At 41.3% G+C, this 23,460-nt stretch overlaps 1 protein-coding gene and 1 long non-coding RNA gene across 6 annotated transcripts in view; one reads left to right on the top strand and one right to left on the bottom strand.

The window, feature by feature from the left end:
• Positions 1-23,460, top strand: part of ABLIM1 (actin binding LIM protein 1) — a 206,054-nt gene that overhangs the window by 22,159 nt on the left and 160,435 nt on the right. The window lies entirely within an intron of this gene.
• LOC141744708 (uncharacterized) lies at positions 1,401-11,567 on the bottom strand. The gene is made up of 3 exons (XR_012587530.1): positions 11,065-11,567; positions 7,560-8,092; positions 1,401-3,996 (listed from the first exon to the last, which is right to left on the bottom strand). It is a non-coding gene; the product is annotated as an uncharacterized LOC141744708 (long non-coding RNA).

Genomic DNA, 23,460 nt, shown 5'->3' with positions numbered 1-23,460 from the left:
TCTTGGACACCTCTGCACACTACTACCTCATATTCAGCTGGCTGTTGACCAGGACCCCCAGGTCCATTTTGCCACCAGGCAGCTCTCCAGCCACTCTTTGCCAAGCCTGTAGCGTTGTGTGGAGTTGTTGTGACCCAAGTGCAGGACCCGACACTTGGCCTTGTTGAACCTCATGCAGCTGGCCTTGGCCCATTGATCCAGCCTGTCCAGGTCCCTCTGTAGAGCCTTCCTACCCTCAAGCAGGTTGACACTCCTGGCCAATGTGGTGCCATCTGCAAACTTACTGAGGGTGCACTCGATCCCCTCGTCCAGATAATTGATAAAGATATTAAGCAGAACTGTCCCCAATACTGAGCCCTGGGGAACACCACTCGTGACCGGCTGCCACCTGGATTTAATGCCATTCACCACAACTCCTTGGGCCCGGCCCTCCAGCCTGTTTTTTACTCAGTGAAGAGTATGCCCACCTAAGCCATGAGCAGCCAGTTTCTCCGGGAGAGTGCTGTGGGAAACGGTGTCGAAGGCTTTACTAAAATCTAGGTAGAAAAAAATGCACATACTTTCCCTCATCCACCTTGTCATAGAAGGAGATCAGGTTTGTCAGGCCATGCCTTTCATAAGCCCATGCTGACTGGGCCTGATCAGCTGGTTGTCCTGCATGTGCTGCGTGATGGCACCTAAGATGATCTGCTCCATAACCTTTCCTGGTACCGAGGTCAGGCTGAGAGGCCTGGAGTTCCTTGGATCGTCCTTGCGGCCCTTTTTGTGCATAGGTGTCACATTTGCTAACTGTGATTTGACAATCAACTGGGACCTCCCCGGTTAGCCAGGGCTGCTGGTAAATGATGGAGAGTGGCTTGGTGAGCACTCCTGTCAGCTCCCTCAGTACTCTCAGGTGGATCCCATCTGGCCACAGAGACTTGTGTGTGTGTCGGTGGTGCAGCAGGTCCCTCACCATTTCCCCCTGGATTATGGGGGCTTCATTCTGCTCCCCGTCCCTGCCTTCCAGCTCCGGAGCCTGGGTACCCAGAGAACAGTTGGTTTTACTGTTAAAGACTGAGGCAAAGAAAGCATTAAGTACCTCAGCATTTTCCTCATCCTTTGTCACGATGTTTCCCCTGCATCCAATAAAGGATGGAGATTCTCCTTAGCCCTCCTTTTGTATCTGATTGTCCTGGTTTGAGGTAAAACCAATCCGGCCAAAACCACGACACTAATATATTTACAGAAACGTTTTTTTATTGTCTTTTACAGCAGTAGCCAGGTTAAGTTCTAAATGGGGAGGCATAATACCATTTTGCTAGTGTCACAAGGCTTCATTTTTGAGTAAGAACAACCTTTTTTGGAGATGTGTTTAAGCTAATTTAAATCTGTTAAAGGCTTTTTTTTTTTTTTTTTTACATTTTTAAAACTGTAGAGATTCCTTTAACACTAGTTGTATTGGGTTGACCTAAGGGAAGCATTGAGTTTGTGAACTACTTTTTTTCTTTGAGGAAACCGACACTAATACACTGACACTTGACTAAGGTGGCATTTACTGTGTCTGGTCTGAATGGCTGCTGAGGAATAAACAGCGTTATTCATCCTGAAAGTTGTATGACAAGGATGATAAAGGGTGATGTTCATAGGTACTTTTTTATGTTAATTGGAGAGAAAGCGTTGATGATTTAGTGTGGAGGAGATGCTTATCTTCTGGGCAACTACTGATAGATAAGGTGAATCTTGCACTCAAAAAAAAAATGCTTTACATTATTAGATTCGCGCTGGGAAGCCCAGCGAGGCTGGGGTGAGTGATGGGCATTGTGCTAAGTACCATTTACACACCGTGAAAGATCAGTGCCCGAGGACTTGCTAATCTAAATAGACAGCAGAAATGGAGGAGCAGTTTGCAGCCTTTATTTATTTACTTATTTTTTTAATAACACAAAGTACGTAAAGCTTTTTTAATAATTTGGACTCCAGTAAGCTGTTGTAAAGCAGCTGGACTGGCAGGCAAATTGCCGAGTTCATCAGAGAAGCACAAATAAACACAGTTCATCAAATGGATTAACCATGACATGTATTATAGGTAGACGTAAGATGTTGAAAAATGAGTGGCAGACTCTGAATCAAGTTAATAAAATTCACTTTGCATGACAGAGTAGTGGATTCTTTGTTGCAGATAAAGGGAGACGTGCCATTTTTCGGGGAGTGCTTTTAATCAGAGGTATGTGCTGGTGTTGTGCTGCATTAGGAGGGCTGTGAGACAGACTTTAATATCTGCCTGGCACATTTTTAACTTTGGCCGTTACAGTCTGCTACATAGAGAATCCATGTAAAAATGCCATTTAAAATCAATTTCTTTACTTTATTCATAGCAGAAAGTTGAAACAAAGCTACACTTTGCATGATTTTAGCTCTAATGAACCTACGGATCTGTAGCAACGCAGTAAGAATCACGAGATTTAGACCATCGGTCTCAACTATATTTTCCACAAAACCTGAAAGCTGAAACTGATGCATGGAGGCCATTTGCCATCTTCAGATGGTGGCCACAAATTTATGTCACTTCTGAGTCTAAGTATTGAGGCTTAGGGAGGACCCGCTAAGCTTCCCTCTCACTTTGCTGCAGGACCCCACCATTAACGTTTTCTGCACTCAGAACTGCAGCCAAATAGTTTTCAGCTTTTTGTTGCCCTTCAGCTCACGCATCCCTTTTTTTGCATAAGCTCTTGTTCTTCCCTTGTAGTCAGTTCCTTGTTCACCTCTAATTTTCCCATCTTCTCCAAATACGCTCATCTTTTCCTTTGTGGCACTGTATAAAATTGCTAAACTACATATAGTGAATTTTCCTCACATAAAAATAATTATCTGAAAAGATATTGGGGCACAACCTATTTTTTTTATAAATTTTATTCGAAAAGATAGTGCATTTAGGTCAGGAAACCAGGCTTAGAATTGTTTGGATCTCTGTTTTCTGTTTCTTAACCACAGCTATGATTTTTGTTCTTAGGTGTTCTTATGATATGCCTCTGATTGAATAGATCATTAATTTTTTTTGCTGAGTAGTTTCTGATTTTTATATGCTAGTCCCTTCATTGTTCTAAGATCGTCGGGTTCTGGTTTGAGCACATACACTGTGTGTAACGTGTCCCTGGTTTGGTTGGAATTTCCCATTTTGTACTAGTGTCCTGCTCGGCTTTCTTACTGTATTGCCTGTATGTTTAGCACTGGATGTTATCGAAAACTCAGGTGAAGGGATTGTTTCGATACTAGACTGCACGTACTGACCTCTCAGAGCGTTGGACCAAACTTTCTGACCGCTCTTTGCTGGGTCCGTCTCCGGTTACATTGAATAATCGTTCGGGGTTGAGTGCTTACCTGGGAAAGTATGGAGCCTGCCCGCATCAGATGTTTTTCATCCTGCCTTTCATTGTGGATAGTTTTGTGCATGTTCGTGTGTGTATTGAATCTCAGCATCCTCTATGTCAATCTGCAAAGCTTGTAGATCTCTGGATGTCTCTAAGTAGTTCTTTTAGTTCACCAGATTTGGACTTGTGACACTAAATAGTTGCAGTCCTATGGTTGTATTTTCACTCACTTTAATCCCCGTGCTTTCATGCTGTTCTAGTGTGTAAACAGCTTACCCCTTGGGAAAAAATGAAGGTCTTTGCTGACAGTTTGTAGGTAGCGATTTGATTGGCATTAGCCCTCCCAGAACTCCTGTGAGATAGTTTTGCATTCCGAGCTATAAAACGGGTTTGAATGAGAGAAAGGCGAAATGACATATGGCCACTGTCAGACGTTCTTGTGTCCAAAGGAACTTGCTGCCTGCAATTGAGTTTCTGAAGTCTTCTGGAGCTGCATCTGCAACTCTTCTGCAGGTGGCCTAGCCCTGGAGCAGGTAAGCTTTCGTCTTTTTTGACTCCAGACATCAGAGCACGGTAATTGCACCTTGTGACCTCCTTGGAGCACCTCCATCCTTCCAGGTGATGACTCCAGAATTACAGGCTTCTCCTGTAAAAGGAGTGGGCAAGTGAGTTTTTCTAGCAAGAGGCTCATTTTATTTCACAGTGTAGTAGGTATAAGGAGAAATTTTAGGCTCTACAGATCTCACAGTGTTTCACAAGTTCATTTTGGTCTTGCAGAGGGGAATGCACAACCCAGATGCTTTTTCAAAGTCGTGTTCCTTCTCTGGCTCTCCCAACTCCTTTAATCACTTTTCATTTCCTTTGGCAAAGGGGGTCACTGTCCTGCGTTAGGAGTAATTTTCTACGGCATCTGTGTTTCTCCCCCGTTAACACTGAAGCGTCGGGGGTGAGCAGTCTGCCTGTCAGGGCTAGGCTGGGACCCTCACCCCTCCCCTCGGTTGTGGAACTGCACATGCTTCCAGGCGAGAGAGTGAGAAAACTGCAGTGAACCTAAACCAAAACACTAACACTTTGCTGGACTTCCCTATACTTTACCCATTGAATTGGGCTTTTCTTTGCCGAAATAGATCTGATCTACCAGATAATGTCGTACTGAAGCAATAGGGTGGGGAGGGTATCAAGGTACTTGCATCTGTCTTGCTGTAGTGGTATTTTTCTCATTGTTAAATTTCCTTTTTCCTGTTACTATTCTTTGGTGTAATAAAAGCAGCTGATATTCAAACAGAAGAGAAAATTTTTCATAGTTTCAATAAATAATTGAAAACAATTACAGGTTTTATTTGGATCTACGCGCATCCTGTTTCTACTGCTTGTGGCAGAGAACAGCGTGAGAGGGATTGTTAAGATTGTTTATATTGCTTTTTCTGTTGTCAGTGTGAACTGGTGGCCTGCTGGGATCCTGTCTCCTGTGCCCCCAGTTCTGTGTTATGGGAGAGAATCAAGTAATACTTTTTTGGATCTCTCGGTTTGGTTAAACACTCTGGCATGGATGGTATCCCTTTTCTCTGTCTTGCGGCCGTTTGGCTGTAACTTGTTCTTTCATTCTCTCAGCAGAGCAGTCTGGAAACCTCCAGCTGATTTGTTCTATTTTCCTGCCAGCGCACAATTTCAGTGGCAGTAAGGGAGCAGGTTCCTCTTTGTTTTGGGTAGGAAAGCTCAAAACTGCAAGACAGTTTCACAGCAATATGTTACATAATACTGCGCAAAGCGAGAAGTAATTAATGTGGAGGTGGAAAAGATACCCTTACTACTCAGTGCAAAGCCGGCTTGCCTTTCCGACAAAGATAGTTACCTCCTACCTCTTCATTTCCATGAACGGCTCTCTTAGAAACCCAAAGATAAGAAAGGGTAATTGGAAAATTTACTTTAATCTTTAGCAGAATCTGGCAATGCATGCAAAAGGTTGAGGCTACATTATTCTGTCACCTCAGCTGCTTAGTATTTGGAAGCAGTGAGGAAATAAATGAAAAAAAGCCAGTGCCCCCTCCTAAAGACTGCAGAGTTCTACATTTTTCATCAGACCAGCCACATTCTCATCTCATGCCGCACGGGAGAAAATCTGAAGTAGCATTGTGAAACTAATGGATTTTCTCAGTACAGATAAAATCACAGTGTCACGGTGTATGGGACTTAAGGAAAGCTTCAGTCTGTTTAGCTGCAGTTACTACTGAGTTACTGTTATTATCACAGTTTCTAAAGAGATGAAGCTCTCCTGAAGATGTTCGCTGCCCAAGAAATGATAGAACTCCCCAGTTTTCTCTGTTATATCATTTCTTAAGCGGCCCTTCATAAAGATTTATTTTGCGGCAGTCTGCAAGAACAGTGTCTGGCTCAGCCTCCTAACTGATGCTCATCTGACTTAGACAATGTATAATCATAGATTAAAAATACCCTGAGCTTGGTTACATCCTAAAAATACTCTTCAAAGTTCTTAGCAGCTGTTACTAGAAATAGTTTACTATTGGCTAGGAGGTACAGTAGAAGCTGAAAATGTAAAGACTAGGTTTCATTTTTTCTCTTAAATATTCATCATGACTTGAATACTCTTCAGATGTTCAGATTGTGTGTGTTGAAGAACACATCTTCAGATGTGTTCAGATTAATATCTTGAAAGCACTTGCTCTTCTTAGGCTGGTTATAAGGACTGAAAAGGCAAGTGAAAGGGGGCAGGGAATAGGGCATATAAAAAGTACTGTTCGTTTATATTGATGGTGATGCAGGTTTTCCTGGAATGTTTTTCTGATCCTCCTGGAATGTAGTTCTGATTACTTCATGGTAAACTAGAGGGAGTTCAGAAAAAGGAGACCAACATGATCTATGCTGGAAACACATGATGAAAGACTAAACCCCCCTGGGATTATCATTTTAGGCTCCATTCTTCATCCCCTTTCTGTGTCATATCAGTAACTAAAATTATAAATGACATAGAGGAGATAGATAAGGGCCATCTATTTTCTTTCCTCCTGACAAAAATATCAGGGCACTCAGTTAAATACAAATCATGGGAAACCTGCTGGGGGGGGGGGAGAAAATGAGAGTGCTTGGTTAGACTTTGAAACTCATTGCAACAGGCTTTTGATGAAATCGAGAAATTAGTGAAATGATGAAAGAAATTGAGTCTGTGAGACTAATCTATCCAAATGCCTGCTTTTACTGAAATTAGAAAATTATTGGTTCTGAAGTCTGGGTTATAAGATGAGGGGTTATGCCTACACATTGTCTGAAGAGCTTTGTGAGACTGAAGAAAGTATGGGAAGGTGCTACAGCTGTATCTGGTATTGCATTTTTTTAAAAGTTAAGAATAGGTTTTAGATACCTGTACACATGCTGGCCACAGTTTTGGGTGCCTGTACTGCGGACAGCCCTGGGCATGGCACCTGTGCAGCCAGGATTGTCCAAATCTCAGCTGCATTTCTTCTCTGAAATAAATCCCTAGAGATGCAGCTGATCAGGCCAGTACTTTTTCTGCACATTGCCATATTCTCCCTTGAGTAGTCTTCATATGAGCTTTCTTTGTGGAACCCTGAAAACTAAGTAATTGTCTGCATCACAAAAAATGCCATCCTAGGAGTTTGTTTATCTGCAGAAACACTTTGTGTGTCCTAAAGTCCAAAGAATTGTCACTAGAGTATTAACATCAGCACAGTGGGGTTTTTGTCTGAAAAATTCTATATGTTTGCTTTTCTTTTTAAAGTTTGAGGCTTTGCTTTTCATTGTAAGAAATTACTTTAAAATCCAGAAAAGCTATGTATTATGTATTTATATCGTATTAACTTTTTTTAGAACAGTTTTTTTCTTCTTTGATTGTTCCCCCAAGATCGAATTAGCGTACATATTTTGTAAATGTCACTTTTACACAATTTCTGCCTTATGACACATCTTTTAAAATGTGTTACGCTCTTCACAGGTGTGTTCTGAATATAAATCCAGTTTACTGGTAGACATCCTATAATCCTCTCAGTTGCCAATGCACTAAAACAAACTGTATTTTGTGGAAGTCTTGGCAGAAAGTGCCTTTTGTATACAGTAACAACAGACGATGGCAAGCATGCTAATCACCTTAAAGAACATATTGCTCAGTTGGTACTTTTGGGGTATTCTGAAGGAGTAGCAGCATTAATCTTGTTACCACCTCCAAATTACATTCACCTTTTGCCTGTGGAAAAGATGCTTCTGTTGGCAGAGCATAGACGTGTTGTGGAGCTGTGGGGACATGTGGACATGAACATGGTGTACTTTGCATGAGGGTCCAAGTGGTCGAATGTGCTGTTAAATGCCTGCTGTACAGCACCCTACAGGCAGCTGCATTTGCCCAGTGATTCCTGTTTGTTCAGGGGCTGTAGGAGTGATGGCGCTGCGTGGAAAGAGGACGCACAGGCTGAGAGCTTATCAACTGAAGGCTTGTATGCCTCCTGCCACTTGCTGGCAGTCTGAAGTGTGTCTTGGCAGCTGGTGAATTCTTCAGTCCCCTCCTATGTCTACTTTCTCTTTCCGGGCAGTGGGGATGGTGCGCTCCAAGCTACGTGAGACCTTTAACTTGTGTGTTTTGGGATTAGGAAGCTCAGGAAGCCCGCCTTGGGTAATTGCTGGTACTTTGAAACAGAGGTGCTTCCGTTCTGTTAGTAGCATTTAAGAGTTTTCCATGTAAGGATTCTAAACTTCCACATGCTGTCGACTGCAAGCTTAGAAAAAGAAAATACAAAGTGTATTTCAGTTACTTATGTGTTCTTCTAGAGGTTAAATCTTCATGGAATTATGTTGTCTGAAAAGCAGTTTTAGAAACTTCCTTTTAGCTACTGATCTGTGGCAACGATAATGTTTGCATCCTGTGTCAAATAATTGATGTTCCTAATACTAATGGTGAGATGAACCAGGCTTGGGAATGACTTACCTTTGATTTTGGAAGTAGTTTTTTATGAATCTAAGGGGCCTGGAATTACAGACATGTAAAGCAGATGTACATTTTTAATAATCTCTTATTGACCTCTGATGAATAGAAGGGAGAAAAGAATATTTTTTTCAGGACTGTTTCTAATGCAGAGTTATTTATGTGTGCTTTTCATTCCTCTTTCCTAAACACTGACCAGTGTTCTGGTTGATTTTTTTTTTTTGTTCGTTTTTATTTACTTATATATAAATTCTAAGCACGGTTAGATTGCCATACCGTTCAAGCTCAGGGAAAGCTGCCTTTAGTGGCAGATAATGCCAAAAGATGACTTCACTGCTAGCAAAATACTTGTAAGATTTGGGGCATTTTTCAAATAATTTGTTAAGTTTGTAATGCTCTCCGGGATTCGTTTGAGCAAAAGAGGATAAACAGTACATCTGCCAGTTTTATCTATTTCTTCTCATTGCAGTTTGTATGTAACTTTGCAGCAGAGTAGAAGCTTTGTGAGAGCTGGGACCATAGAATACACACCTCGTTACAAGTAGCTGCAATTATCAAACTTGTTCTGAATAATTGTTATCTATGGTATATTACATAAGGTAATCGATAATCTCTTATCTTCCTATTTTTAAAACTACTGATATTTAAAAACACTGATCTGTTTTTTAAACCACTGTGTTTTATTTCCCGTTCAAATGAGAGTAAGAAGATTACCTTCTTTATTTTTGCAGCTGCATGCAAATGAATGGTATTTCATTTACGCATTATAAAAGGGATTTGGCGAAAGGCAGACTGTACAGTAGCTGCACGGTTAGGTGACATTAGAATTAGGGAGACTGTGTTTTCTTTTTTGTTTTAAACCTTGCATCTCTTATATCCTTAATTTTTTGCTTTTGATTAATTATCAAAGTCATAAATGAAAGATGCCTAAACCTGTCTGGTCTCTTTACAGCATGGACTCTATAACTATACAAAACCTAGGCCAAAAAAAACATTTTCTGTTTTAAAGAGAGTAACCTTACCCCCAGTATTTTTTTTTTTAAAACTGTAACTGCACCATTTTGAAAGTTCAGAAGCCTAGGAGCTGTGAAAATTGTGTGTTTAATAATTGTGTTACTGCATTGTAAAAACCAAACAGAAAGAGTGGGCACCAACATTATAATATACAGTTAAGTTCCAAAAAGTCGCAGAAGAAGCCAAGGTGAAACCTTGCAGTTCATATAGGAGAAACAGTGCATAAATAGGCAAATAGACGGGGTCAGCTAAGGAACTGAAAACCAGAAAGATTTAGGAATATTCCCTGGCGTCTTGGCTGTCTGGTTAAATTAGGCAGATACTGCTTATGTGGCTTTGTGTCTGTAGTGCCTAATGTTATTTTATCTTGTCTAGAAAATTCACCTGATGAGTGAAGATGTACACGTTTAGTGCCAGATTTATAAGACTTTTCTCTCTGCTGTTAGAATTCCCTTGCTGTTGCCCCACGGAGTTCCCAGAATGCCTGCAACAGGGAGGAGGATTAGGCGGTTGTCAGCATCACTTTTCTTCATTTCAGAACAACTGACTTGCCATTGTTGATAACTCTGACTTCTCTCTCCTATTTTAAAAATTTAAATAATTGGTGTCCTTTAATTAAAAGAAATGCACCTTGCTTTAATCCATCGCTAGCGAAGCATACAGCTGCTATCAAGAGTCTGGCACTAATATATGTAAAATAGTATAACATGGGGTTGAGAGAATATGTATAAGCCTGTCTGTATTTCTCCAAAGATTTTAGGGTATTTTGCAGGATTTAGATATTAATATTGAAAGCTGCTTTGAACAAATTTGGGTACTCCGCTGGTTGGATCCTGCAGTGACAGTGCGATAGGAAGTTGTAAGGGAGTAGACAAGAGAGCAGCATTCTACAAAAGAAAAAGCTGGAGTACTAAAGAGTTTAAGTGAATACTTGCAAATTATATTTCTGTCTGTATGTGCATTTTTTTGCCTTGAATTTTGATTTAATTGAAATGGAATGGTGGGAGTGGGTCTTTTCTGTCCCTTAAAAAAACTTCGAAAAACTTTTGGCTAAATTTTTCAGGATACCTACTAAATTTGTGTACCATCGTTTCTGGGTGCCTATTTCAGATAGATAGTTAGAATTTGATTTTTGAGAGGTGACATACAGACTGTCTTTAATCAGGCAAAGCAAGAGATTCAATAATTTGCCTGGAAATTCTGATTTCCAGTTCTTTTGGTATCCCTGTCTTGTTCCTTTTCCACGCTGAATTGCCTGTTTTAAGCAGCGTCAGGGGCAGCCTCAGAAATATGAAAATGGTGTTATATTTGACATGCTCTCCAGGCAGCCTTCTCATCCAGTCCTGTATAAACATTCATTGACAGAAAGAAAATCATTTAAATCAAATGCTTTAAAGAAGTATGGGCTATGCATCCGTATTTGTCAACCTTTTTTCTAAATAAATAGTTCCTGTTCAACTGAAACTGTCCCTCAGAAATGTCTTAAGATTAATCTGTACCCACGAGCAGGATTACTTGCCAGCTTTACCTGAACATTTGCCGAATGTAAGGTGAAAGGAGGAGCAACATCACCTATGTTTTCCTTATGCAGATATACATTACAGTCTCTGTTTTTGCCCATGAAGATGGTAAGTACAAATGGGTTTGAATTTGAAACTGATAATGCCAGCAACGCTTAGAAGAGCTTTTAGAATTTGAGACTTAGTTGCAAATTACTGATGGAACAGAGTGGAGAAAAAAAAATAAACTTACCGTTTTCTCTTGAAGTCTCGTCATGACAAATAGCATTTTAGTTTCCTTAGACTTGCGTCTTTCCTTCCTTCTTCAGTCTTCTCAAGAGGAGAAGGGTGCTATAAAGTACTGGAGTACCAAAGCCAGTCAGTCTGGAAGCGGTACTTCTAGCAAGTGTTTGCCTGCCCGTTGACGAGGCTAGAACTACGCTAGAATAATAAACAAACGTGATAGGGGAAGGAAGACATAAAATTCACCCCACTGCGGGGGGTGAATTGCTTCTCATGCAATATTTGTGGTGTAAGGCAGTGTCAGACTTGACTCATCTTCGAATGAGCTTGGGCAAAGGCGAAATGATGTGCCCGGGATTTCTCAAAAAGTCTGACAGAGGTGCAGTTTAAGCTCAGACGTCTCGGATGCCACTGCAGGCTTCTCCTGACCACCTTCTTCTTGCTCTTCCGTGCTTCACTCTTGCTGCCTTTCCGCTCAGAGCTGTTTGCCCGTAATATTGGCACTTCCACAACAGGACATAGTGAAGTAATGCTGGAGACAGAGAGGATCGCTATCACCCCCTCACGCGTAAACACACATACTCAGGCACGCATGCATACTTGCAAACCCAGAGTAATTTAAATAGTTGGCAGCATAAGGAGAAATTATCCTGGGTTTATGCTATTTCAGGTTTTACTGACAGTACAGCTCAGACTCCGGAGTCCGAAAAGTTTACACTCATCTGAATTTCAAAGTAACTGGTGAAGCCTTCAGTTAACACACTACCATCGAGCTGGTTTTCTGTAGGAAGTCAGCATCACACTAATTGGATCGGTGGAATGCTGCTCAACTTCTCCAGTGCTCACTGCTTTGCAGATGCATATGGCTAACTACAGATTCTTGGCATATATAAAAAAGCTACTCTTCCAATTAGTCGAAAAGGTTGTCTGACTAATTGTGTTCTTTTAGTAATTCTGTGAGAGAGAAGGTGGTGACTTAAAAATCATGATCCTAGGGAAGATGCGATATTTGAGAAAGTGGGAAATACTGCTTACAGCCTGTTGTGGAAAACATTAGGAAGATGCTTGGCAAGCAGCACGAGTTTCTTCTCAGCTTGTTTTGCCTCCCATCTGTCTGCTTGACTTTGTTCCACTCTGCAAATGTAACTTCCTTGCATTGTCAAGTGCTGAAAGGGTGTTGTTTGAAGGAAATGGTTCATAAAAACTTCATTAAAGGTTTAGGGGGAAATGGCAAGAGCAGTAAATCTGTCAAAACAGGTTATTCCTGTCCCCAAATGAGGCAGCTGGCAACCCTGGTTGTAAGGAAAAGTCTCAGTACTCAGCTACCTGATCCTTGAGCCCATTTCCAGCTCTGAAGACTTGTGTAAAGTAACAGGCTGTTTTGGTTAATTTGCTTTGAGCTCCTTCTGTAGTCTCTGTATATAGTCTGCGCTTGAGGAGAAGCTGAGGGCTGTCGAGTGCAGCTCACATTGCAGTTGGCATCATCCACAGGATTCATCGGCGATTGCCTTTGGAGCGAGGCCCGACAGATGCGTCATTTGCTTTTGCTGCTTTTTGTGATGTGAAGGCATGGGACCCTGTCACTTCTGACACCCTGTGTTCACTGTCCCTTTCTGACCTCCACCCATGACCTAACTTTTTCAGGGGACCGGGGGTGGGAGAAAGGCTGCACCTAGCTATTGCTAGTGTTGCTCTTCTGGAGTACACAAGGCTTTTGCTGCCAAGTATTCGTGGGAAATAGTAAACAATTCCCACTTTTCTGCAGTGCTGTAACTGCAGATGGTACCTGGGTGTGCTGTCCCGCTTGTATTATCAGTACAAAACCAGCTCTGGTAATGGGATTTGGGAGATAGTGAAGTTGGATGACAGGAGGATTTTAGATACGACATATTCATCAGTTGTTTGCTGCTCCTGTCATCGGCCTGAGACCTTCTTGGGGAGTTATAAGGGCCCAGAAACTTAAGCCCTGGAGAAGAAGCTAAAATATGTGAATGGAAGAATGGAAGTGCTGGTCTGAGCAACCCAGTGGCAATGTGTCACTTTCAGATATTTACTAGGATATTTTCCCTTTATCCAGAACAGTGAGTTTTACAGCCATGGTTACTTTGGTGTTAGAAACAAGAATATAACAGCCTTGTGCAAGAGGGTGTAGTGTTACAGGGGGCTCACAGTGTAATGACCAGGGAGATGATGCAGGTATGTTTGTTTCTCTCCATTTGTTCTCCAGCCTCACAGTTTGACACAGTCTGATGGAGAAACACAGGAACAATTAATCCAAGTTAAATAAAGATGTGAATTCAGAGTTGAAGGGACTCTGACTGATCTTAATTTATTCTTGTAATGAGCTAACTGAAATTGATTAAGGTCACTCTTACTTACGAATGAGAGTGTCCACAAAAGCCTTTGAAGTAATTTCTGTAATACTTTCCAAAAGTTAATATGAGTTAATTTTCTGAAATGTCTGCAGGCAGAAAACCCATTACGGTCCGTATGTGAAGACTGCAAGCACTCAAAAATGAATCTACCTGGCTACATGTCCTCAGTGCCACAGTAGGTAATTACTGTAAAGAGGGAGACGCTGCAGCATCCCAGCGGGTTGCAGGCGGCACAGTAATGCACCCCAGTGCCGCGTCCCCAGTGACCCAGTCTCTCCTCTGTGCGAAACCATTGCCTCGAGCCTGCATCAGGGGAAGGACTCCTTCTAAATCTGATAAATTTTACCTGCCTCCTACTCACAGTGCAGTAATTTACAGTTGCTTCGCCTTGGCTCTGATGTATGCCACCTTCACCCACAGCTGAGAGAGCAAGTCTTTAAACACTTTCTCCAACCCTTAAGCCAGGATTATTCTGTGGTTCAGCTGCTGGGTGAGACTAATGCCAGGTTCCCCAAGGAACGGAGGCACCACCTGGCCAATGAGCTCCAGTTGTCTGGCTCTGTGCCTTGAAGGCTTCCTGTGCTGCCAGATCCCGTCGGTTGGTCCCAGTGTGTAATTTTTTGTTGTTGCTGCTGTTCTTATTAGTGACTCAGCCAAGACTGTTTGGAAAAAGCTGTTATCTCCCTTTTAAATTCAGGAAGGTTGTGGAAAAGGAGGAAAGGATGGGTGCATGGGAACTGCTCTGAGCTGTTGGTGATGTTCCCTCTCCAAATTACAGCTGGAATATCACTTGTGCCACTCTGCCACATGGAAAAATTGTTTGAGAATATTCTGACAGACTCCTTTCTCTGCTGCTTGGAGTAGAATGTTTGAACGTCTCTTCAAATTCAGTGCCCTGTCATGTGCCATTATTAAAGGATTGTGCTGGTCACAGGCACTAGTTCAGCAGCCCAGGAGATCCCTTTTATATTCGGAGCTGCCTAGAAAAGGCCTCTGCTTTTATGGGGCAATTCTAAGTGATATGCAGACGTGCTTTTTTTATCTTCTGTCTTCTCAGATGCTAAGTGCGTTGACGTCCCAAGAGTCGCAGTCCTTTGCTATTGAATTGATTGTTTCCACAATAGCACTGCTGTGGAATATGACAGCAAAGAGATAGGCTGCAATGAGGTGGTGCATTAGGACCACAAATAAAGAGCTGGTCTCCATTGTGACAGACACTACCAAGTCATAAAATATTCTCATACCTTGAAGCCTTGCTTGTGAAGCCGTAGCCACACTGGGCTGAAGGCTGAGCCCATGCATAGAGTTCTATGTGGAAGGGGTCCAGGAGCTGAAGTCAGTGTAGACTGTGGCTGCCCGCTAATTAAGTTGTTTTTGTTCCCGCGGTGCCGGGGCTGCGTGCTGGCAGGCTGTCAGCAGCTGCTGCGTGCCAGCAGTGGGCCAGGCTGGTTAATGCCTCTCTGCTTCCCAGCATTCTCCCAGAGCATGGCGGTGCCCGTGTAGGTGATTCTCATACCGTTCTGAGGACAGCTAAGTCTTCTCTCACGTGTTGCAAAGGCAGAGGCATTTGTCCTCAGTTCTGGAATAGATACTGTCACCTCAGAACACAATGCTTTTTCTTCTAGTCCTCTGGTGGGGCAATCAGGGACAAGCCTGGAGGTCACTTGGACTGGCAACAACAAGAGCTTGTTTGTCCAGCCCTAGTTTGTGAGTCTGTCAGTATTTGTTTGCAGAGACCTTACTGCTCCTGTGTGTAATGGGGCTTACGCAAGGGAAGACGTTTAAGTGGGAATTCATTTAAGGAAAGATTTGGAGCCATCTTCCCCAAGGTAGTTTTATCCTTAAGTAGAATTTTTTCCTCCTGAGCTGCAAACCAGAGTTGTCACTGCAGGCAGGTCTGGAACATGCATTTCAGCTACTTTTAAATAAGCATCTGCATTATTTAGTTCTAGCACAGGACAGTTAATTACCTCTCCAAGGCACTGGAGCCATTTAAAATATTTCCAAGGTTATTTCCAACTCACGTCCTGTCAGATTGTCTTACGATAGTTTTATTCATAGCATGCATTTAACTTATGAGAAGATGCCTTTAGATTTTGGGGTGTGTGTTTGTGTTGGAAAGCAGCATGTATTCTGGTATGGCAGAGTTGAGTAGGAAGCAGTGCCTTCTAGACATCCAGGATTTTTCATCTGCTTTAACTGCATTATATGCTAGAAGTTTTTTTCTTTTTTAAACAACTTCAATAAGACAGAAACACTTAGCATTTTTTCTGGGTTTAGTGTGATTTTACCCAAAAGTAACACCATTTGCGTAGAGGAGTAGTGTTTTTAATTTCTGACAGTGTGAATAAAATGTGTATCATCAGGATATAGGTACTGCTGGTTGTTCCCAGGATTAATTTTTCTCTTTTCTTATGTGATTATAATTGAAGAACAGGAACAATGACTTTCTGTGATGACCCAGCTCGTTTGTTTAGTTTGGAAGCTGCCTGTACTCTCAAATTTGCTAAATCTGACTTTTTGGAAAATGTGACTCTCATTCTAGAGTTCCAGGAATTACTGCTTTGCAAAGTAATTGATTATAATAATGAAGAGTATGTCTGTGTTTGTTGAGCAGGCAACTAGGAAGTGAGGGGGGAATTTGTATGGTCAGATCAGCTGGAGATTTTAAAAGACAGTTGTATAAGGTATGCTGGTGCCTCTTGGAATAAGGTATGGGTGGCCTGGAGATGGGCGAAATGAAGTCTCATATCTTTTGATACAAAATGACCTCTTTTGGATTTGGAGTCTAAAACTCAATACAGCATTTAAGGGTTCTGGTTTTGTTGTTTTGTTTCTTTTAAAAAAAAATAAAAATTGATGGATAACACCATGGTTTATTATTATTTTAATATTTTAGATTGATGAAAAAAGAATAGTAATTGTAAATTTAGTCCAGAGATTACCAGGAGAATTTTATTGGCACTGCAAAAGCATGAGAACAATCCAAAATGCATCTTTAAGTATACAATAAAGTTAAGCCTAGCAATGAGCTGGAGTTTAAGATTAAAAATAGCATTCAGTGTGAAGCTGAAAATAGTTCTGAGCTGGAAAAATTAGTGACACTATAATAAAGCTATCTGAAAACTGAGCTTCTGAGAATATGTGATCCATGTAAAGGTGTCTACATAAAAAGACAAATGCTCAGAGTGGAACAAAGGATTTGTGTTTCCAGTGGAGGTGTCTGTAAGGTATGCGTTACCCAGCCTTTCAAACCTCTGATCAGAGACACATACTCTGGGTGGAATTTATTTTGAACTGTCTTCTTTGGCAGCACAGTTGACCTTGAGTTAGGCTTCTGATTCCCTTTAGCGTACATAAACAACCTGCTAAAAGGCCAAATGATTTGTTGGTGGTTTTGTTTTTTTTTTTCACTTTTGATTTGTCATGGAATGAATGTGAAACTCATGATAAAAATTAGTAGCATTAGTGTGGGGGTGTCATCAGTGTGCATAAATTGCTGACTGAGTGCTCAGTTAAATGCCAGCTAAATCTCATTGGCTTGTACTAAATTTTGTTCATAAAACTGTTCCATGGGTTCTCAGATGCCAAAGGGTGGAATTGTTTTCTGATTCATCTGGGATGGATGGCTAACTATAACAGCTCATTCTTTAAGCAGAAGAAACAGACCACATCTCAGCTGCTCTCTGTTCTTTGCAGGAGAGCGGATTAATTAATAACAAGAGAATGAGGTGTTAAAAGGCCTTGCTGGTATCCCTTTAGTGAATATAATAGGAAAAAGAATGGACAGGAGGAGTAAATTGGTACTAGTGATACAGGGGAGAGGGAGGAGTTCCCAGTTGGTGACCCAAGTGTTGGTGGTTCCCATTTAAGAGGCAGGCATGTAAACACCTCAGGCTTCTGAAATGATGAAACAGCTTTTATTAACACAAACTACTGCAAAATTTCAGCCAGTAGTGGTCACCTGTTAACCAGTACTGCGTGGACTTTGGTGTGTAGCAGGGATGCAACTTTGAACTTGAGTGTGCTTGCTGTTCTCCAAGCCAGTACACAAAGAAATTAATCTCCCATTGCATATTTATAGTCAGCCTGGGGGTTATGGACCAAATGGGTGGACTACAAGGATTTGTGGAAAACTGACTAGACCTTCAGGCTCAAAGTATCAGTGTGTTGAATGAGCAGCCTACCAGCCTGTGACAAGCAGTCATGGGGCTTGATGCTGGAGTTACTGCTGTTCAACATCTTCATCAGTGACCTAGATGGTGGGGCAGGACACCCCTTAGCGTGTTCACAGATCACATCGAATTGGGAGAAACCATCAGTGCACTGAAGGGAAAGCAGGGCTGCTCTTCAGAGGGACTTAAGCAATCTGGAAGAATGGGCCAGCAAGGGAACTTGTGATGTTCAGCAAAGACAAATGCAGTCTTGCACACTGGATGGGACAGCCAAGCAGACTGGGAGCAGCTGGCCAGGTGGCACCTTTGCAGAAAAAGACTGGTGGGTCCTGGTGGGCGGGTTGAATGTGGTGTGCCCCTGTGACACTGGAAGCTTACTGCAGAGTGCAGTAAGATGTACAAGATTTGCAAGAACTTAGCTGGCATATCAAGGAATGTAATTACTCCCCTCTGTTCCACACTGAGGGCTTCCTCTGGAATGGTTTCCATTTTTTTCCAGTTTTACCCCCATCCTCCCATGCAAGAAAGACACTGACAAATGAGCAACTGAAGCACAGTGCTGATTAGGGATCTAGAGCTTGTGACCTACATGGAAAAGCTGAAGGAACCGGCTTTGTGTAGGCCTTGGGAAGAGAAGGCTAAGGGCAGATATAATTGCTGGCTTCAACTGTCTGAATGGATCTGTGTTTTCTATGTATCCTCCTTTCCCAACTCTCCTTGGTGCACAGAGAAAGGGTGGAAGGCAACTGTCACAAATTGCACCAAGAGAAATTTCAACTAAATAGATTTTTTTCACAATGAGTGTGCCTGAGCCCTTGATGAGATTACCCAGAGACGTTGTGCAAGCTCTGGAGATTTTCAGAAGTTGATGGAAAAAGGCTCTGAGCAACTTGATCTGGTTCTGAAAGTAGCCCTGCTTTGGGCAGAAGGTTGAACTAGAGATTTCCAGAGGTCCCTTCCAGCTTGATTTATTCTGTGATTCTCTTTGAAGACTCTGGGATTCTGATGGCAGTCGACGGTGAATGTAGGGGCTCCTGCCCTTCAGCAGTCTGTGGTCTGAGTGGGTAGGAACAGGCTGTAGGTTTTTTAGGCTCAAATCTTTTCATCCTTACTCAGATCTTACGGGACAGTAAGGATATCAGTGTGCTGCTTGTAAATAAAGCACTAGCCATAAGGCAGAATCTGATGCTGGAAGAGTTTCAGCATTCACATAAGCAATGATGTCCTCCTCCATCCCCCAAGCATTGCCATTGCTTGTCAGGGCTCTTCCTTTTAAACTCTGTCCTTCAGATGGTGACAAATGAGTGATGGTCAATGTGAATTTCCATATCTTTCATCTCTTGTCCCACATATAAGTCCTGGCCAGAATTCTGCGTACTTTAGCAGCAAATTTGGACAGAATGGAGCAAGGAGTTGCACTCAGATGAGCTCTCTGTCCTCTCAGTGTGTGGTTTATGATGTGTGGGGCACTGAGTAATAGGAACAGCAATGTGGAACTACTGGATAGATATGGCAGGTAAGAGTGGACATGGTTCTCAATTTCTGTCCTTTGAAACACAAGTAATGAATAAATAAATAGAACCGCTGATTCTGCGAGGCATCCTTTATGCATTTTAACTCGAGGCAAATGCCGTTGCCCTACTTCTAAAGAAAACTTGCAGGTATAAAAGCATCTGAATGAGTTAAAAAAAGAATAAATCTCCCTTTCTTTTGACTTAACAGCCTCTATCAATTTGCAGCCTGCTGTCATTTTTAATCCTGCATATTTCTAACTGTTTAACTTTCTTTACTGCTTATTTGTTAGATAAACTGAGTGCGCGTGCTCCTGAGGTCTGTTAGGCTAGCACTTTCAGTTTTCTCTGCTTACCATAACAGAAGAACAACAAAAAACACGAAACAAACCAACCAACCAAACAAACAAAAAAAAGAAAAAACTCCAAACGTTATTTACTCAGATTCACCAGTGGTTAACATTCTGATATTTCCAGTGAGGCTATTGACTAGACAGGTGTTGAATTTAAGGCTGTAAAAACCAGCTTTTGTTTAGGTTTCTGTATCACCTTGCTTTAATCACTGTGGCAAGAGAGATATTTTTGTGGTCTAGAGTCACATCTCTCATGCAGTTATTTCGGTAGTAATAAAATTTTAATGAAAGATTTTTTAATATAGTCCAGTAGGCTGTGATAAAAATTGCCTTGCAGCAAAAAAAAAAAAAAAAAAAAAAGAGTTATAAGGCATCATTTGAATTCTTCCAGCATTTTTGCCCGTCAACTGTGCTTTATACGTAAAGCACATGGAGGACTATAAAAGCCTTTAACTGCTTCAGATTTGCCCCTTCTAGCAGATTTTTGAGCCTTATTCTTCAGTTATATTGGTGATTTACCTAAGCAATAGTTATCAGAGATATTTATTTTTTAGTTGGACTATATTGTTCATGTGTTCTCATTTTTAATATTCCCATCAGGTGCATCTGTACTTCTAACAAAAAACCAAACAAAACTGAAAAACTATCTTGTGGATTCCTGCCTAGAGTGTTCTAAGGCCTCTAGGTTCTTCATCTGGCTTTGCTACTGATCTGTGGTGTGCAAATTTAGACTAATTAATTCCTTTCTTTCTGTGTCCTAATTTTGTCTCCTGTCCAGTGGTTATCATTTCACCTGTTCAGATTTCAATTGGTACCGGAATGTTGCTATTTTTTTTACAAATCTTAGCCCAGTAGTGTCTTACCCTCAGTAGAAGCCTGTAGGCATCATTGAAATAAAAACGAAAATGTCTACGCTTCTTGTTTCCTCCTAAAACAATGCTGTGGTTATTCTGGAAATGTAGAGGATGTTAGCTGAATTGGACGCTCATTTGAAGAAATTCTTAAGGACAGAACATAACCATTGATTTATTTTTCTTTTACTCTGGGTACTGAATGCTCTTGACGCAACTTGAGCCGCCAGAACAGCTTAGTGCAAGGGTGACTGGTAAGGGGTCTTTTTTTGACATGGTAGTATATAAAACAGGGCAGATGAAATATGGACAAATTCATAAGCTTCAATATTTATTCTTGAGAAATTACTAATTAAGGTGGAAGGGATTGCAGTTCATACATGAGTTGTAAGGTGTACAAGAGAAACAAAGGGCGTCTACTAGTGGAGTGCGCTGGTGACACACATTTGGGAGGCATATTCAGTGTCAAGTGGGAGCTGGGATATTTTACAGAGGAGTTTAGGGCAAATTGCAGAAACAGGTTGAAATGCAGTTTTATTAAGACATCTTTGTGTGCTTGGGGATTAAGAAGAAAGCTTTTTGCTGTACAGTAGGAATTTACCAGGGGGGAGTGACTCTAGAGGAGAATGTTGCTGCCTTGTTTGATGACAGGATGGTGGTGGGTGGGTCCCTAAACAAGGATGTGTTGCTTCAGCCTAACAAAAGAGACAATGTACCCGTCAGGACACACATCCAAAAGTGTATGACACTTGTGAAGGGAGAAGCGCCGTTTCGAATCCCTACCCTAGCCTTCCAGCGGAACTGGTAAACATGACGTGTTTTAAGTTGGAGCTTGATCAGGTTCTGTAAGGAGATGTGTGGTGTTATAGCCTGTGATTGCTGACAGCTGAATGTGATATACTGGAAAGTTGCATCCGTTCCTTCTGTCTGGGTATGGTAATTTTCTGCTCAGTGCCACACCTAAATTTCTTATAAAAAAGAACAGTGAAGACTTGGCTTTAGAGATTGCATTAGCGATTCCATTAGCGTATTCATTTAATTCTTGAAAAGGATGTAGTATCACAAAGACGCCGGTAAATTAACTTCCATTTTAAAGACTCCCACCAGGCCATGTAGGAAACCAGCTGCTGAGAATGGGCACGGTCTCAGGAACCCCTAATACCGAGTATTGCTCACGTCCTGCTGTGTCACGTCGCGGACTGAGGAGTTCCTGACCTGACAGTCAGGTGTGATGTGGTGTAGTAAAAATCCTGACACGGGAGGAACATTTGCAATATTGACTGCTGCCCGTCACTGTTTATGCTGTGGGCCAGCAACTTCTACATTTTCATGCAGGTTTTTATAGAGAAAATTGTTTTTACTTCCCTGTTTTTCTGTGTCTCCTTGCAGAGCATAAACAGAACCCCGCCTCACTGAACAACACTCAGAACCTAAGAAAAAGTTTTCACTGACATTAATGAAAAAAGTGGACAGGAAAAAAGGAGGCTCTGTTTAAACTGTCTTCTTTTTTAAAAAGATGCTGTTATCCTTGCAATGACGTACACTGAAAGTAGTCTTCTGCATTTCTACTCTGTTTTAGCTTGCTGTAGCAAACATTCATATGCGCAAGATACCTGCCTGAGCATCCCTAAGTTTTCTTCCATGTACAGTGCTTACAGGCTTTATTTTAGTGTCATAGAGACGAATTTTTTGCTTTCTGACAATCTTTACAGCTATTACTGTGAATTAGTCCTTCAGCCAGGCCTTTCATTTAGGTCTTAGCTGACTTCTTTGAGGGTTAAGAGTCCTCCTTGAAAAAATCAAGGATGTAAATATTATTCTCCCACTGACAGAATGTAAATATTTCACTTTTCCTTGAGAATTGTTTGGCAAGTGGGTCACAGTTGTAACCAACTTGTATCAAAATGGGGACCATTCAAAAAAAAGGTGTGGTAAATTTTTTGAAGGCAATGATGGAAACAAGATATCAGGATTTCCGTAATGTAGCACATCATTTAGTAACTCCCCAAAATTGAAAGAAAAAAGATGGCAAGAAATCAGGATTCAGATTATCAGCTGGTGTAAACTGATCCCTCCACTAACATAATCTTTCTCAAAGAGAACAGGTTTTTTTTAGTATCAGGGGACAAAATCAACCATAACTAGCTGAAGATCTGGCCCAGAGTTATTTGTTGTAAAGATGTGTTAAATGCCAGCCTCTGATGGTACTGAAAGTCACTCTAAGCTTAACACACTTTCATTCTGAAAGAAAAAAAACATTTGCTTAACCAACAAGAGGCCAATAAAAAATAGGATTATAGAAAAGTTAATTAATGGGATGATTTTAATAGGTCCTGTTTTGTTTCTTGGCAACAGAAAGCATATGACAGTCAAGTGTCTGCCAAATGTTTTATCTTCATGTTATCCATTTGTGATCCGTTGCCTGGCGCCTGAATTAAAAGCCAAGTCAGGGGAAAGCAATCAGTATCAGCAAGTTCCCAAGCTACCTTTGTGTGTGGAAAAGCAGAGGGAAGTTGCACGTTCTTGGAGCTTTGCAAACACTTAGCTTAGCTTAAGGAAAGACAAAGTTGTTAAGTAAATCTTTAAATGAAGTGTAATGGGAGACTGCCATTTTAGTCTTGGAAACTATTTAAAAGCTCAGTGTATCACAACTGGAATATTTGCGTTTCTTGCAAGTGTACATTGAAATCCCAGTCGGATTGACTCAGCCTCCTTCCTTCCCTCATGGATATGTTGGGGGGCATCCAATTTACTCCTTCTCTTTGCCTCCTGATAATGATTGTAAGGACAAGGATGCCTGGGCTTTTTCATCAGGGCTGTCACTAGCTCAGTGTGTGACCTCGGAAAACAACTTGGCGTCTATATGGGTGGAATTTTTGAAACTAGATGCCTAAAATTAGACATCTAAAAATAAACAGCTTGTATTCTTGCAGATGTAAACTCTCATTTCAGATTATTTAGTTGGAAAAATCTGGCTTCTATTTTTGTTTACCTGTAAAACTGAGTGGTGTTGAGAGACACGATAAAATATTCAAAAATCTTTGTGCAGAGAAAGCATGTACCAAATGATTCTTCACTTTATTTTTTTTTAGTTTTGTTTTGTTTTATTTTATTTTATTTTATTTTATTTTATTTTATTTT

Source organism: Larus michahellis, chromosome 6, assembly GCF_964199755.1.
Source record: "Larus michahellis chromosome 6, bLarMic1.1, whole genome shotgun sequence".
Lineage (NCBI taxonomy): Eukaryota > Metazoa > Chordata > Aves > Charadriiformes > Laridae > Larus > Larus michahellis.
Note: the sequence above shows the minus strand (reverse complement) of the source record. Positions and strands in the feature narration are given on the sequence as shown.